This window comes from Lepisma saccharinum, chromosome 3 (assembly GCF_977018435.1).
Source record: "Lepisma saccharinum chromosome 3, izLepSacc3.1, whole genome shotgun sequence".
Classification (NCBI taxonomy): domain Eukaryota; kingdom Metazoa; phylum Arthropoda; class Insecta; order Zygentoma; family Lepismatidae; genus Lepisma; species Lepisma saccharinum.
The window spans coordinates 15,848,683-15,864,768 of record NC_139231.1 but is presented as its reverse complement, the minus strand read 5'-3'; positions in this window follow the sequence as shown (position 1 = coordinate 15,864,768).

Below are 16,086 nucleotides of genomic sequence, written 5' to 3'. Positions count from 1 at the left end.
CATAAGAGCGAGATTTAAGTTGAAGTTATTAGTAATATAAGCCTTATGGACATTGAAAAGCAGTTCTTTAAGAATGTGACAAAGTTTGTGGTAGAGAATATTATAGAAACTTCAAGGATCATAATTGTTGTTTTAGACATAGAAAAATGAACCTTATGGAACATACTGTTTAATCTTTAGATTTGCCATTATGCACAAATTAGTTCTCTATATGACAGCTGTAGCTATGTTTATCTTTTGTGTCACTGGAGGCGCTCTGGTTGACATGTGGGGGTATAAATACAGCCTCGAAACCTAATTCTGGGGCATTTTCATCACCGACTCCGATGGATTAACATCTTAAATACTCAGCTCCCTTTATGGGAGGGTTCAAGAACTCAGTCTTCGTTCTCAAATTAGCTTACAGAAATAGTTATTCTGTCGTATGGGTAGGTTCGCCCTGCGGACATGTTAACATGTCACCATATGAAAGAATAAGTTCATTTAAACTTTATTTTCAAGTTTTCTGAAATTTTAAATTATATCTTCGCAAAATAATGTTAAATTTCGACTCAGAACTTACTGTTATTCTGACGCATGGTTAGGTTCGCCCTGTGGACATGATAACACGTCACCATGCGTGAGAATAAGTTAATTTACGATTGCTTCCAACTTGGTGATAATTCAGTTTGATTTCTTCGAAACTTATATGTAATATATTTCCAGTTTTGCATAAAGCACAGGACTTAATGTTATTCTGCCGTATGAATAGGTTCGCCCTGTGGGCATGCTAACTTGCCATCTTACGGAAGAATAAGTTCAGACTATTTCGTCTCCTTAATTATTAATTATTTATCAGGTTATTCATTATTGATATCTGGCATGGTTAGGTATCGCCCTGTGAACATGCTAACATGTTGCCATACCCGATATCAAGTCGATGTCTCTAATATTTTACGAATTATAGCAGTTTGTATTTCTTCACATATCTTGAAGCCAGACCATAATGTCCAATTTATATTAAATCGGAGTCAATACTCAAAACCTTCGCCAGTCATGTCAAAGTTATGCTTCATTATATCAGGGAGCGTTCAGAAAGTTCCAAGCAAGCGCCTGGTCGTCTTTATATAACGGATATGACAGCTTGATCCATGTTCAGTAAATGAACTGCAAGAGTTGCAGATTTGATTATAAGAAGGGCATCTGTTCAGTCCTTTGCTTATGGAGATCTGTAACGAAGATGTAAATTTATAAAAGTATCTTAAAAATAAACTATCTTCTGGAAAAGAATTGCCCATAAAGAAGCCTACTGAAGACGCAGATCTTTCTTCAGAAACGGATGTTGTTTATTTAGCTAGTCTCCTTTCCCATAGCCTATGTGAAAATTATATTAGTACACAACAGTTGAAGCCTCATATCCCATGTTTTTCTAATACTATACCCGTACCTGAGAGCGGCCTCCCCGATGGCGCAGTGGTAGCGTCCTCGCCTTGTAATCAAGGGGTCCCGGGTTCGATACCCGGTGGAGGCACAAGTGGTTCGGATTCCACTTTAAACTGTAGGTCCAGTCCCGATTAGCCTTACTGTGCATAAAGTGGACTTAAAACACCAACTCAAACCAAACCAAACCGTACCTAAGAGGGGTCAGAGTATCCCATTAGCCCACTGAATTAGCCGAGGTGAAGAAACAGATGAAATAGGATATTGAAAGGTGATTGAAGGAAATAGGAAGGTAAAGATGAGGATGGACGCTTTGTCTTCGTGATTTTTTTAATGTAATAGCTGCGATTGTATAGTTTTTCGAAGGCGATTTATGCTCGAGGACGCTGACGACAGAGGGTGGCCTAAAGGTTCGAGAGAGGAACCGCCACGAAGCCTAGTTCAGTATGAGAGCAGCCTAAAGTGTCGCGATGGATGTTTCCGCTCACTTTCTTCGTCTCCTTCGAAGTTCAGAGTTGGCGATCGAGCGCAGGTCTCTCCCCAGCCATGCAGCTAAGCTATGATGATTTCAAAAGGATGGTAGATTGTTTTATTTTGATTTTGAGCGATTCCCTCATCATCGTCCCGCAAGTTGTTATGTTTTCCTTCCAAATTTTGCTTAACGCTATGCTTCGCTCTTCCTAGTTATTCACCTGTTGAAAGGACAAGGAAGGCACCTTTCGAACTAAAGCAACAACAATACAAGACTGAGGGTAAAGGTATGAAATCTTACTATGCCCCCTCCGCAGAAAAATCCTTGCCAAGTGAGCATCCCCCCTATAATGCAAAAAGTTTAACTCGCACAGTGCATCTAATTATAACTCATCCTCATCGTCACGATTAACCTAAAGAATAAAACAGCAAGATACAAAACCATGCCCCCCCCCCCCCCCCGTTGTCGCAACCAAAACGCCATGCCGGTACAGAATGACTGGGATTTAATGAGAGAGGTACGCACGTGCAATAAAATTCATTTTCCATGTGATCAGAGCCGTGTTATATAAACGAGCTCTTCAATGACGACAAATTTAACGCCACATTCAACTTTTTTTAACGTTACTTGCACTTCCTCCGTCACACAGTAGGCCTGACCAATCAAATTGTCCCAGAGTGTCGTCCATTGCTAATTATCCGCTCGAAAGCTCTTCTCCCTGTGACAAAAGCAAACAGCATGAAGGACAGGACATTTTAAAGCAGCTTCTTTTTACTCCTCAAGATTCCGTCGGTCAACGAGAGAAACAGATTCAATTCGTTTCGCCCTTCCGTTCGAAGAGCATCTGAAGTTCTTTACCCTGTTACGAAATCACTCGATGCTCTTTTGTTTCCAACAGGCTCATAATGAGTGTTGCCAGGTCGTGAAACGAGCTAAATCGCACCTAAAGTGTAGCAAAAAATTCATCTCGAGGAAGAAACTCCCCGGTGTTGCAGTGTTAACGCTCTCGGCTTGTAATCAAGGCGTCCTGGGTTCTATCCTCGATTAAGAAGTATTGTACAGGGTTTTCGATTCTACTTTAAAACTGTGTCCCGTCCCAATTAGCCTATCTAAGCATAAAGTGGACTCAAAACTAACAATTACGTAGTAGCTAAGCACAAATTTTGAATCCAAAGCTTGCTTAACTTCACATTATTCTCACATAGGCTAATCGAGGCTAAAAGTACAGTTTAATGTTGGACGGGAATAATTGTGCACTTCCACCCAGGATCGAACAGAAATTGATTGGTAGTATAGATCGACCACAAGGAAAAAACCTTGGGACGAAAACCCCCCGCGCAGATTTCCCTTCTTCCCTCCACCTCGGGCCATAAGGAAGCATGGTCCACTCTCCCTCACCCCTACTCGCGGGGGTACGGTGCACAGGAGTCGCGGGTCTGCGCAGGTTGTTTTGTTCATGGGTCTCTCCCAGAGGCGTCTGGTGAACGCATGCTGTGAATGCTACGCAGGCGTCAATTGTGGGGAAAAGGACAGCTTGCTCTGCGACGACATTCATGAGCATTCCTACATTCTAATTTCTTCATATAGGAGAAGTATTTATTTTACACGAGAGCGCTGAACTAAGCTTATATTACATTTCTTGGATCTAAAGTGACGCATGCATCAATTGTGGGAAAAGAATTATTACTTTCTTTCACTTCAGATCCAAGAAATGTAATATAAGCTTAGTTCAGCGCTCTCGTGTAAAATAAATACTTCTCCTATATGAAGAAATTAGAATGTAGGAATGCTCATGAATGTCGTCGCAGAGCAAGCTGTCCTTTTCCCCACAATTGACGCCTGCGTAGCATTCACAGCATGCGTTCACGAGATGCCTCTGGTCCCCGATGGCGCAGTGGTAGCGCCGTCGTCTTGTAATCAAGGGGTCCCGGGTTCGATACCCGGTGGAGGCACATAGTGGTTCGGATCCCACTTTAAACTGTAAGTGCAGTCCCGATTAGCCTTACTGTACATAAAGTGGATTCAAATCAACAAACCGAACACCATCCATTCAAATCGCGGTCTGGGTGTCCTTTGTGGGTGTCCCTTCATCAGTTTCATCATAGCATAACTAATCCTCATCGTCGTGATTAGGCAAACGAGGGAGAAAAGCGATCTAGAATAACCGAAGCAACCAAAAAGCAAACATTGTAACTACACCGGGGAAAGAAAACGGGACCTCTTTATTACGTACAAGGAGAGAGCATTGCCCATACGCCAGCACTCCGGTGGTGATGGAAAATAGTCTTTCGTATTCCCGAAACTACTGAGTACATTTCGACATTAGGGAAAGCCAACAATACGAAGAATCAGCTGAATGCTCTAGAATGAATTATAATTCTTCAGTATTCTCAATATTATAACGGTTCTTGGGAAAAAGAGGGATTTTTCGAAAGGCTTGGTTGGTGCAGGTCAAAGGTCCAGCGAACCTCAATGCAAAATATTCATAATAATGATGCGCTTGTATATTGAGTCAATAATGATAATAATAATAAAAATCAGTGTCATGGCTGCAAAGTATCTCTCCTTCTCATACATTATATACTTGTCTTCGTCTTCTATCTGCAGAATAGAAGATATGTCTTTCTATCTTTTATCGCACCCTTTGCATTCTTATTTCATCTTTCTTTTTTTCATTTTCTATTGCTCTGTTCTATTTTTATAATTTCTCCCTTTCTTTCTGTTTCTCTATATTTGTATCCTATTTATTTATTTTCTCTTTGTTTTCTTCCCATATTTATCTGTCTATTTCGCTTTCTCTCTCCCTTCGCCTATTTCTTTATCTACTTAGCTCTCTCTCTCTCTCTCTCTCTCTGTTTCCTACACCTTTCTTGCTTCCTATTTCTTTTTCTTCCTCTGTGTCCATCCTCTGTTTCTTTCTTTCGTATTTTGTTTCTGTATGTGTCACTTTTTCTATTTTTCTTATACTTTCTATAACTTTATCTCTTTAATCTGTGCTTCTTGGCCGTGCGGGCTCCGTCTACTGGAAGCCCTCAGGTTCGAGTCTCCTAGGGGAAACGTAACAACTTTTCTCCTAAGATTTCGGCCTGTGTATGGGACCGGTGGCCACACACCATCGTGAGGAAATTGCGGAGCTGCGAACGAGTAGCGTAACCAGGTCATGGAAACATACAACGACTGGGAGTTCGTCGTGGTAACCACACGTCACCCCGTAAATTGTTCGATAATCGGTAGGTAGCCCCTGGTCTTCGCGGCCTGTTGCGCCACGTTCTTTTTTTTTTAATTTCTTGTTGCACAATAAATCATTCAGAAATCTTGCAGAAGCAATTCTGGTTGCTTATCTCCAGAGGATAACTGCTTGCACCATCTATCGGTACCGTCCGACACTACAGGACAGTAGAACAATGAACATGCACGGATGAGTTATACATACAGGATAGAAACTGCCGTTTTTGGAGGACTCGTAGCGTCGAAACGAGACCTTAAGAGCAAAACGTTATTGAGGAAAATATTCGCCTTCATGTCCTCTATATCAAACATTGTAGTTGTAGTTCTACATATACTGTAGAGTATGTAAGAAGAAATTTAGAACTCTCAACCCCTTGATTTTTTTCAACATTAAATATATTTATATATGTGCATAGTTTCAGAAATTATCATTCCGTGGCAAAACGTTCTCTAATGCCTCAAGTACCAAATGACCTTCCAAATAGTTATATCATCTTTTCAGATATTAATAGAGACCCTTGTTGCCACCTTTCCGACGCCCATGTCTCTATTCCCCTTTGAGTAATTTCTTTATGTCTGAAATTATTGACACCAGAGGTCAGCTAAGTGCCTTCGGGAATGATGAGAGTTTCTTTTCTTTCTCACCCTGGGAAGATTTTATTCCCTTCTTCCGTCACGTGATCATTTCGTAATACATTTGCTGAGAGTAACTCTTCGAAATCTTTTCCACGGACGGTTGTTTTAAAAAAAAAATGAGCAGGGAAGAAATGTTATGTGACGTCAACTTGTAAGGTGCGAATCCCACAGGGCTGTTGCGACAGTTGGGACTACAACTTGTAGATGGCGCAGCGAACGTGAAATTACAAGTTGTACTTTATAGATGTGCCACCGTCTCTATATCGTCGCTGTCGGAACATAATTAATTTCTCAACTTTTTTGTTTTGCAAGAAGTGGTTGAATCTTGTGACAAGAGTTGAGATTTGGGCAGGTTAAGCAACAATAACATTTCTTCTCGCCTTTTAGTCCCGGTGCCAAATGCCTAAAGTTGACATAACCTTGTTTTGAGGTATGAGCAATCTTTGAGCTGCTATTGTTGTGTATATTTCAGATTCAATTGATGCCAGCCACTCTGTCAAACTTTAGCAAGTAATTCATGATGGCGGACTTTTCAGTTAATGACCTACATCTCCGTAACCAATTATCATTTGCAGATACTCTTTCTTTAGTGTTCATCCTCATCAGATGGGCTACGAAGAGGATTCTGTTTTGTTGTTGCCCGTGTCAGTGGTTCTGTCGTAATTTAACAAATAATCTTATAAATATGTAATATTTCGAGAAAGAGACGAGATATTACGAGAGAGACAGATATTTATAAATCGAAACGAGACATGACCAGGTCACTATAATTATCGGCTTCTTTACCGATAATGCACCGATTTTGCCGCTTCACTGAAAGAAAGGGGTAATGACAGTCGCAGTTCCTGAGCTTAAACTTTCGGTCCTGCCATTGTATTTAGAACTCAGAGTCATTTGTGATGAAGTCGATTAAGATTCCGTCTGTGTTGCCCTTGTAGAGCTCTTATTGCGAGTCGTTTGTCACACAGAGTGTCGGAAGCGGGAACTTCTAAAGGAGTTGGAACTATTTGTCTGGAAGGGCTTCCGGCCATCCCGTTCTCTCGTTGAAACCTGATGGCAATGGGTAGATGGCGTTGATGTCACCGCTGCGAGAAATAACAGAGAAACAAATGACCCGACCTTGTTTGGTTTATTGGCTGTCCCAACACAAAGACTTGTCCCTTCATAGTCCACCAGCATTTGGAATTGCACTTTGCCATTCAGGTGCCATTTGACAACTAATGCATGGTATTAATCGGACAAATGTGAAAATTTAGTCGCAAAATTTAATCTATTGATAAAAGGTAAAATATCGAATCCAGTGTATGTATGTGCGTGTGTTGTGGGCGTAGCATAATTAAAACAAAACTTTTTCTGTGCCATAAGATCCTCATAGAAAGAGATTAAGAGAACGCATTCTCTGAATTTAAAAAATCTCATATTCGCATCGCAAAGTGTCTTGAAAGAACCTTTCTTGATCAACATAACGCTTCAGATCTACCGATCTATACATAGACGCACCAAAAGGGAGGTCAGAACCCCTCCCTCCCCCCGACTCATCTTTCTTGAAGAAAATAGGTCAAAGCAATGACTCCATATTCCTGCCCGTAATAGCATTATTTTTTTCAGCATCAAAACGCATTCGCCTGCCTGGTGGGTGGTCGACTTTCAATCTCACCTCAAATGTCGCAGGTTCGAGTCTTGGCGTGGCATGAATGTTCTTTGTGAGCGTTCTTCATCAAATCCGTGTAATCACCGATCATCCTCATCGTCGCGATTATCCCAAAGTGGCAGAAGGCGACATAAAATAACAAAATAAAGTACAATATAAGCATCTATCCATCCCCTTAAACAGGGGTGCCCATCCCCCCAAGGCCCATGATGCACTCCCCCCCAAATAGGTAGAACACCCCCCCCCCGTTTATGCCGAATTAATTACTCAAATTATTTTGTTGCGGTAACAATATAATACCAGAGGTGCAACCACGAATTTTTGAATAGGGTGGGGGGCAAGTACCAGGATAAACGTACCAATAATAATAATAATAATAATAATAATAACAACATTAATAATGGCTTTAATATTACAACTAGTAGTAGTAGTAGTAGTAGTAGTATTTGTAGTAGCATCAAAGACGTTATTATCCTCATAAATTACGCAAAAAGGGAATAGAAGTCTGTGCTAAAGCATTTGTTTGGAACAAACGATTTGTAATATTTCTTCAACACCGTCAATTTCTAATTAGCCAAAAATGAAAAACAAGCACACTAACTGTATTTTTGAATGGCAGAAAATGAATGATAAATGCATTCCAAAGATAGATGTGTAACTTTCATGTACAACATACATTTTACACATATGCTATGCAACATAGAGCGACATAAAATAAGAAAATACGTATGCAACAAGCTAACACTAAATTGTGTACGTATTCAAAGGTTATTCAATACAAGTATACAACACATATTATTTAAAGACATCCCATTACAGAAAACTAGGACAGTGCGAGCGAAGCGAGCAAGAAAATTTTTAGATCCAATATTTGCAATTGAAAACAATATTGATTTAATAGGGCGCAAATAATTTCACTAGACACCATGGCATTATCTCTTTTACAACTTTTTTCATTTAGATCATCCGGCGCTCAGTCGACTCCCCCCCCCCAGCTATAGCTCTGAACTTGACGAAAATGAGAAAAGCAGACATTACGAGGGAAGCGAGCATGAAAATTTTACAAATGTATTTTTATTTGCATAACATTTGAAATCGAAGAGGTAATTGCTCCTCTGTGCCCCCTGCAGGTGCCCTTGGCCGTCAATGTTTGCCCCCCTAAAATTGACTTCCGTCGAAGGTTGGGGGGCAATGCCCCCCTGCCTCCTGTAGCTGCGCCACTGTATAATAGACATATTTAAGCAATATATGTTTACTTTAGATACTTTATGCTCACTTTCATGTTTGCTAACATAAAACGTACAAAACTGCTCAGGCTCACTGCTACATATGATGATGAATAAATACTGTTTCCTGTGAATTATTGAAAAAAACTGGACAGAAACTAAGTAATAATACATGCATATTATTATCTTTTCATTTATTGGCACACACGCACTGTATATCTTTTGTCATCTCTTTTCTTTTTGTGATTTTCTTTGTGTAGTAGTAGTAGTTTCTTTTATAGTTTCTTGTATGTTATTTTATGTAGTGTCTTATAATCTTCTTGTATAATAATGTACCTAGGTACTTTGCTACATTTTTCCTTGTCGGGTTACGTGGTAGATCAGCATCTGCTGAACCTCGCCCAAGAATAAAGACCATTGAATTGAATTGAATTGGTGTACTGAACCTTATTCTGCACAGTTTGTCTGCTCGACTAACCTTGTATTAATGCGAATAGCACCCCCCTAACCCCTCCATCCAAACCGATTCTAATGACATAGAGGTGGTGCTTCATTTCAACCCTATCGCCGCGATCACCCACAGGTAGGTAGAAAAACTATACATAATAATCAAAACTAAAAATCAAACAAAACGATCTCCCCCATATTTGTGTGAAGATATATAGAACTGGTATAAAATTTTGTCCCCCCAAAAATTCCCATGACGCAGGCGCATCATGAACCCCCCTGAGAGCACCCCTGACCTTAAATCTTTTGTGGTTAACACTAGCCATTGGGCAACAAGGAAGAAAAATTTATTGCTAATGCCAGTGTTTAAAGTCGAAGGTCCGACTTCAAAATAAGACCGCTTATCCTATTTTTCTCTTTGTCAGTCGATGTAAAGGTTTGATTTGAATTCACTTTATGCACAGATAGGCTAATCGAGACTGGACATACATTTTAAAGTGGAATCCGGAACCACAATGTTTCGCCACCGGGTATCGAACCCGGGACCTCTTTATTACGAGTCGTCAACATTACAACTACGCCATCGGGGAAGCTCTTTGTTAGTTATCTTACATATTTTTTTATTGAAAATGTATATTTAAAAAATAATTATTTTCTTGTACGTTTTGCCACTCGGCTAGTTTTGCCATAAATGCATGTTTTATTTTGCACATATATTTTTGTGAATTTGTGAGTGTTGTTACTATCTTTTATTCAAATGTAAGTTTTTAAATTGGAAAATATTTTATTTTTGTTGTTTAGTTCGCGTGTGTGTTTTTTATCTTGAGCTCCAAGATTACTAATGCAAAGATTCCTCTGTGTCCCTTCTTTTATCTGACAACATCGAATATTCAACATTCCTGCATCAAGAACTAATACTCCACCACGTTCCAAAAACGGCAACTAGACACCTTGAAATATGAGCCAAACCAAATTTCGTATACTAATCTAATAATGTGGTTTGAACTTCATAATGCGCATTAGATTTTTTTTCAAATGGGTGGGTGATTGGGATTTAAGTTTCCAAGCATCTGAATATTATATCAATTACGTACAGTATCCTCCAAGCCCCTCTCTCCAAAAAAAAAAAAAAAAAGAGAGAGGAACGCAGAATCCAGAGAGAGGAGAATTATCCGCCATGTAGTTTTTGAACCCTGTTAAGTGTGCATAATATTTGAATCTACATTCAATTGTTTGTAAAAAAAAGTTGTTGATTACGAGATTATGTGTTCAGCCATCTTAGAAATAGTTCTGTAAGTTGAGTATTAAATCGTTGTTATTTTGTATCCTTGTGTTAATCTTTATATCATGAAGTACGTGTGCATGAATTAACCTCTGCGTACATACACGAAAAACCCCATTTCTATAATCCCAAATTATTATCAAACATGAAATTTTAAATTGTATATATATTGTTTGTAGCCGCGTGCACAAAACATAAGGAATAAATTTCAAAAATAGGTCTATCTTAACAACTGTTCAAAGAATTTAGAAAAATAATTCCTACTATTTACTTGAAATAAACAACCAAATAGTATTATCTATAAAACTCAATTACAGTGATGCAAATCGTATCAGCGTGAAAACACATTACGTGCTTATAAATACACCAGCCCTTTATTTGAAAAACAATGGTTGTGGATTTGAGTTAGGCGCCCGTTTTCTTATCATTTTTGAAGCTTACTTTCCGTAATATTTGATTATATAATTTTAAACGTTGATGCTCAAGAGGGTTTGTACAGTTTTGTAAATTATTTTAATACTTTTTTTAGCTATTCTGATCCTCTGCCCTTGCACATTTCTTGTTTCACCTTGTCTTTCAACGCAGAGAAAAACAGCTTTTGTAACAACGTCATCGAAGAACGTAAGTTATAATTGCAGTAATAATATCGCCTTCAGATGTGGAAGATAGTACAATTAAGCTAACTGTAAACTCTTTCAACACAAACCTTGACATTTTGTGATCCCAGATTCTGTTCGATACATATCTTAGATCAGGCTTCAATGCCAAGCAACGGATCCACAGCGTTTCGCCTTGAAAGGAGACGTCAAAATTCCGAGCATAAAGTAGTAAAACAGAACAGTAACACGCTACAACTTGGAACTGAGCGTCTGGCAGTGTTGCAAGTCAAGTTTAAAGCAATCACACAGGAACTACTAAGAAAACACTGAATCCTGGTTGAATACTTGAAGAACCCGGATGAAAGATTTTGGGTGGAGATTCGTTCGTGTTCTAAATAGAGCAATGTAGTCACACGAGTGTGACGGAAGATTGAAGACAAATACCAAACACTGTTGTATAATGCGTTTAGAATATAATATCATGCCAATGAAGTTACAGTCAACGGCAAAGATTAACAGTAGGCAAATTGTCCATCGCTATCTTCGTTCCACTTTATTGTATATCCTGTGTTATTTAAGGAATGTAATTATGTTTGTGCTGAAGCTGTTTCTTGGCGTTTTATCGAATTCATACCCCTCAGATTATGGAAAACAGACTGATATATGATTTATATAATATCTTGATGATTTGGGGTGGAAGGGGTTATCCTTCCACGTAGTACACCCAATTGTCAACCTCACTTCCACTGCATTTTGCAGACTAACGAGGCTCTTGCGTTTGTATCTTATCCATATGTGTGCTCAGTGCCCCTTTACAGTCTCAGCTTTTAACAGAAAACAGAATGTTTTAATGTTTTAGTAAACGACATTACAGTTAATTTAGGTAAGGTAATGGGCTGAACTCCATGACGGTTGCAAAATAGCCTTTAAGTTCTGACGCATCCAAAAATTCAATTTCAATATCTTGATGATATAAGAGTAGTTGCTGAAATCCTCCTCGTTTTATTTGAAGTCCAAACTCTAGTATCCATAATTTTTAATCCGATAGTAGTGCTAACGCTGTAGCCTTGTAATCAAGAGGCCACGGGTTCGATCCCAGCCTGAGGCACCTTGCACATTTGTTCGGATCACACTTTACCCTGTACGTTTATTGATTGATTTGCTCTATTTCCCTTCATATTTTATGCCACTTTTGGTCAATTTGCGAAGATGGAGATGAGTGATGATGTGATGAAATTGATGAATGGACACTCACAAACATCCATGCCCAGGCCGGGATTCGAACCCGGGACCCCTGCCGTCATAGGAATAGGAATAGAATTTACTGCGATCATATTTTAGATTGTATAGTGCAGATTTGCTAATCGGTTCTAGACCTACAGTTTAAAGTAGAATCCGAACCACTAAGTGCCTCCGTCGGGTATCAAACCTCTTGATATTACCTCTACATTATTGGGGAGGGATAAAGTACAAAATAGGAATAAAGAATAAACTAAATAAAAGTGCAGAATAAGAATAAACTAGGCAAAAAGTGCAGAATATGAATAAGGAATAAGCCTTAAGGGAGAATGCGTTTGGCGGGAATTTGACCGCAATTTTTCTTTCTTTGCTTGCCTTTTTGCGCATGCGTGTTGGTTTGGCTCCTTCCCCCAACCTTATCCATGCTGGGCATGTGGGAGACGCAATCGCCAGTCAACAATTTTAATAGTGGCCTTCTACCATTTTTTTAAGCCTCCCCGATGGCGCAGTGGTAGCGTCGTCGCCTTGTAATCAAGGGGTCCCGGGTTCGATACCCGGTGGAGGCACATAGTGGTTCGGATTCCACTTTAAACTGTAGGTCCAGTCCCGATTAGCCTTACTGTGCATAAAGTGGACTTAAAACACCAATTCAAACCTTCTACCATTTAAAAAGCATAGGTCAGTTTCATCTGCGGTGTTTTTGACCGCACGCGCTCTCGTGTGTTTTAACGATAGATATTTGTTGGATTTTCCTGTATCATTATGAACCCGGAAGAAGACTTTTTGACCATGAAGAATGTGAATCAGAAAGAGAAACAAAGTGTACCGACTGTTCACTCTACATATGCCGTAAACAAATAGTTTTTTAATGTTTGGAATACGCAAATAGAAATGTTGATGGAGATAAAGAGGATGTGGAATAAAGAGGTGAAATAAATATTAAATAATTGTAACAGTAAATGCAGAAAATATACTAGAATTGTAAATACCATTTAGTATCATAATTTTGTTCTCTCTAAAACCTTTGCATCAATGTGCAACATTACGTTTGTTGCATAATTATATTGGATTCTTGCAATAAAAAAATGAATAAAACAGAAACAATTGCCTATGAAGCTTTTGTAAAATCGTATTTATTTCGCTTATTATTTCTAACAAAAATAAAGAACAAAACATTTTTTTGAAAAAGTGGATCAAAGTTTTGAAAACTCATACCAGCTTTATATATTGTATTGAAAAATAAAATGTGCCGCGGTAGCTCAGTCGTTATGGCGTCTGACTACCATGCAAGAGTCCCGGGTTCGATCCGGGATATTTTCCACCTGTTCAAGCGGCTCCGGCGCCCACTCAATGTCGTACAAAGTGGGTACCTGGAGGAAACTCTGGGGTGTAAAGGCAACCAGGGGCGTGGTGCTGATCACATCACTCCCACTTTCGGCCGTGATCGAGAAAGTGTAGGGTCCTAACTCCACAACCCCTATACGTCTTCATGGCGTGATTGGTTTGAGTTGGTGTTTTAAGTCCACTTTATGCACAGTAAGGCTAATCGGGACTGGACCTACAGTTTAAAGTGGGTTCCGAACCACTTGTGCCTCCACCGGGTATCGATCCCGGGACCCCTTGATTACAAGGCAATGACGTTACCACTGCGCCATGGGGGAGGCCCCATGGCGTGATGCAAAGCACAGGGGAGCACTTTACTTTTCTTATTGAAAAATGAAAAATACATTAAAGAAGCAACAAAAAATACAAAAAAAAATAATTAAAAAAATATGATGAATCAATCGTCATAGGCCTAAATATTCGAACGCGGTCATTTTTGCCGCACGCGCCTCCTCACGTAAGATGTCGCCGCGCACGTTCTTACGGGTTAAGGAAGTACACTATCGGGAAGACATAAAGAATAAACTTGAAGTTGGATCATCTCATCCTACCACACCAGTTACCATTATGCAACTGAATCTGTCACGCCAGTTAAGTGTTTATTTCACGGAAACAAGTTCGGTTTCCCCCCGTTTAATCTACGAATCGAAAACTTGTGAAATACAAGTCTCGAACAAAATATTTTCGTCTCCTGGCATTAGAATCACGTGTTGTGCAGCGAACTCGTGTTAAAACTCGTTCCTGAACAGTTGAAGTCTATATTTGTCAGCTATTAATGCCCGGGTTATTGCATTCACTAGAGCGGTTATATTTTTGACTGTTTAGTCTATTAGATGATGCCAAAAAAAAAATGATGCTTTTTGCACTTAATGTGCGAAATTTCGTAATTAGGGGGAATGTTTAAGACATAAAAAGTATAGTTTTTTTAAAAATAATTTTGTGTTCCTTTGTAGGGCATCTGAGGAAATGGGCAAGCTTCAGATCTGTCTGTCTCTTAGGGATATAGGTAAGCGTAACTTGACAGGGGCAAAGGACACATGCCCCCCTAAAACTTTCAGGTTTATGAGAATTGACAAGTTAATGGTACATTTGCTAACCTCCTGCAACCTGAAAAGCAAAGTAACGAGTAATTCTGATTAAGTTGCAAATGTAAGAGTTATTTATCAAAATAGTCCTGGATGATATACACCCGCCGCAAAATGACTTCGGACCTCATAACAAAAACACAAAAAAAACAACAGAAAATTCATGTGAAAAGCTATTATTAAGCTAGTAGATACAGCAAAAAATGCATAATGAGTCATGTTGCATTTACTTTTGAGAACCATTTGGATGCACTTGGGCATGAAATCACTAAGACTTCGGAAGTAATTTAAGTCCTAAAAATGAGATTTAACTTCCCATTGTTAGAAACGTTTCCATGTAAACGAAGCCTAAATATTGGACATGATGAAATTTTCTACGGAATCCGATAGAAGGCATCGAGCTGAATCCATTGCCAGTAAAATCATTTCTCTATGTTAATTAGCAACGGAGATATGGGCGTTTGAAATTAGGTAATTGTTTATTTCAAATTATCCCCATGTAAACAACAACAATGGCTAAAAATGAGATCCAACTTTCCATTGTTAGAAGGTTTCCATGGAAACGAAGCCTAAATATTGGACTTGGAATGAAATTTTTTACGGAATCTGAAATAATAGCTTTTCACATGAATTTTCTGTATTTTTTGTGCTCTTGTGATGAGGTCCGAAGTCATTTTGCGGCGGGTGTATTTATGGGCTTCCATTTTTTTTTATTCTGCCCCCAAAGTTAATCTCGAAGTTCGATACTGCCACCTCAAAGTTAGGTCCCAAGTTAGACCTATGCTTAGGGAGATTTAACAACGAAGCGACACGCGACACATGCTGCTTGGGAACGAGCGAATCAGAAGCAACGTTTCGCACCGCATCGGCATGACAAGCTGATTGGTGAAATCGAAATCCTCTAGCGACACGTATCGCCTCTGGCTTCAGTATGAAATCTCCCTTAGGGGCTTTCAAAGCGAAGCGACAAGCGTCACGGACCTCATCCAGTCTGTAGATAAGTATTCACTGCGCATGCGTTGTACCTTGAATCACTGCTACAAAATCTGTGATCGCAATACTTATCAAACGGGTTTCCAACACGGCCCGAAACATTTGCTGGAATCATGGCAGCTGGCGTGCTTTCGCGCAATGAATTGTGGGGGAAGTTGTTGTGCTGAATATCATCCATTGAGGAAACGACTTAGTTTGAGTGGGAGTGGTGGAATAACCGCGAAAGGGATTACAGCGAAACGGATTAATTCCTAAACTAAAATCGAACACCGGAATAAGCGCGAAAGCAACAACCGCGAAAATTTCAATTTGGCGACCCTTTCTGGCGATCCGTTTGAGCGACATGTAAACGACACGTACAGCTTGTCGTTTCACTCCGGTTGTATTCATTTCTGAATGTTCCTTTCCAAGTCAAACGACTCGGTC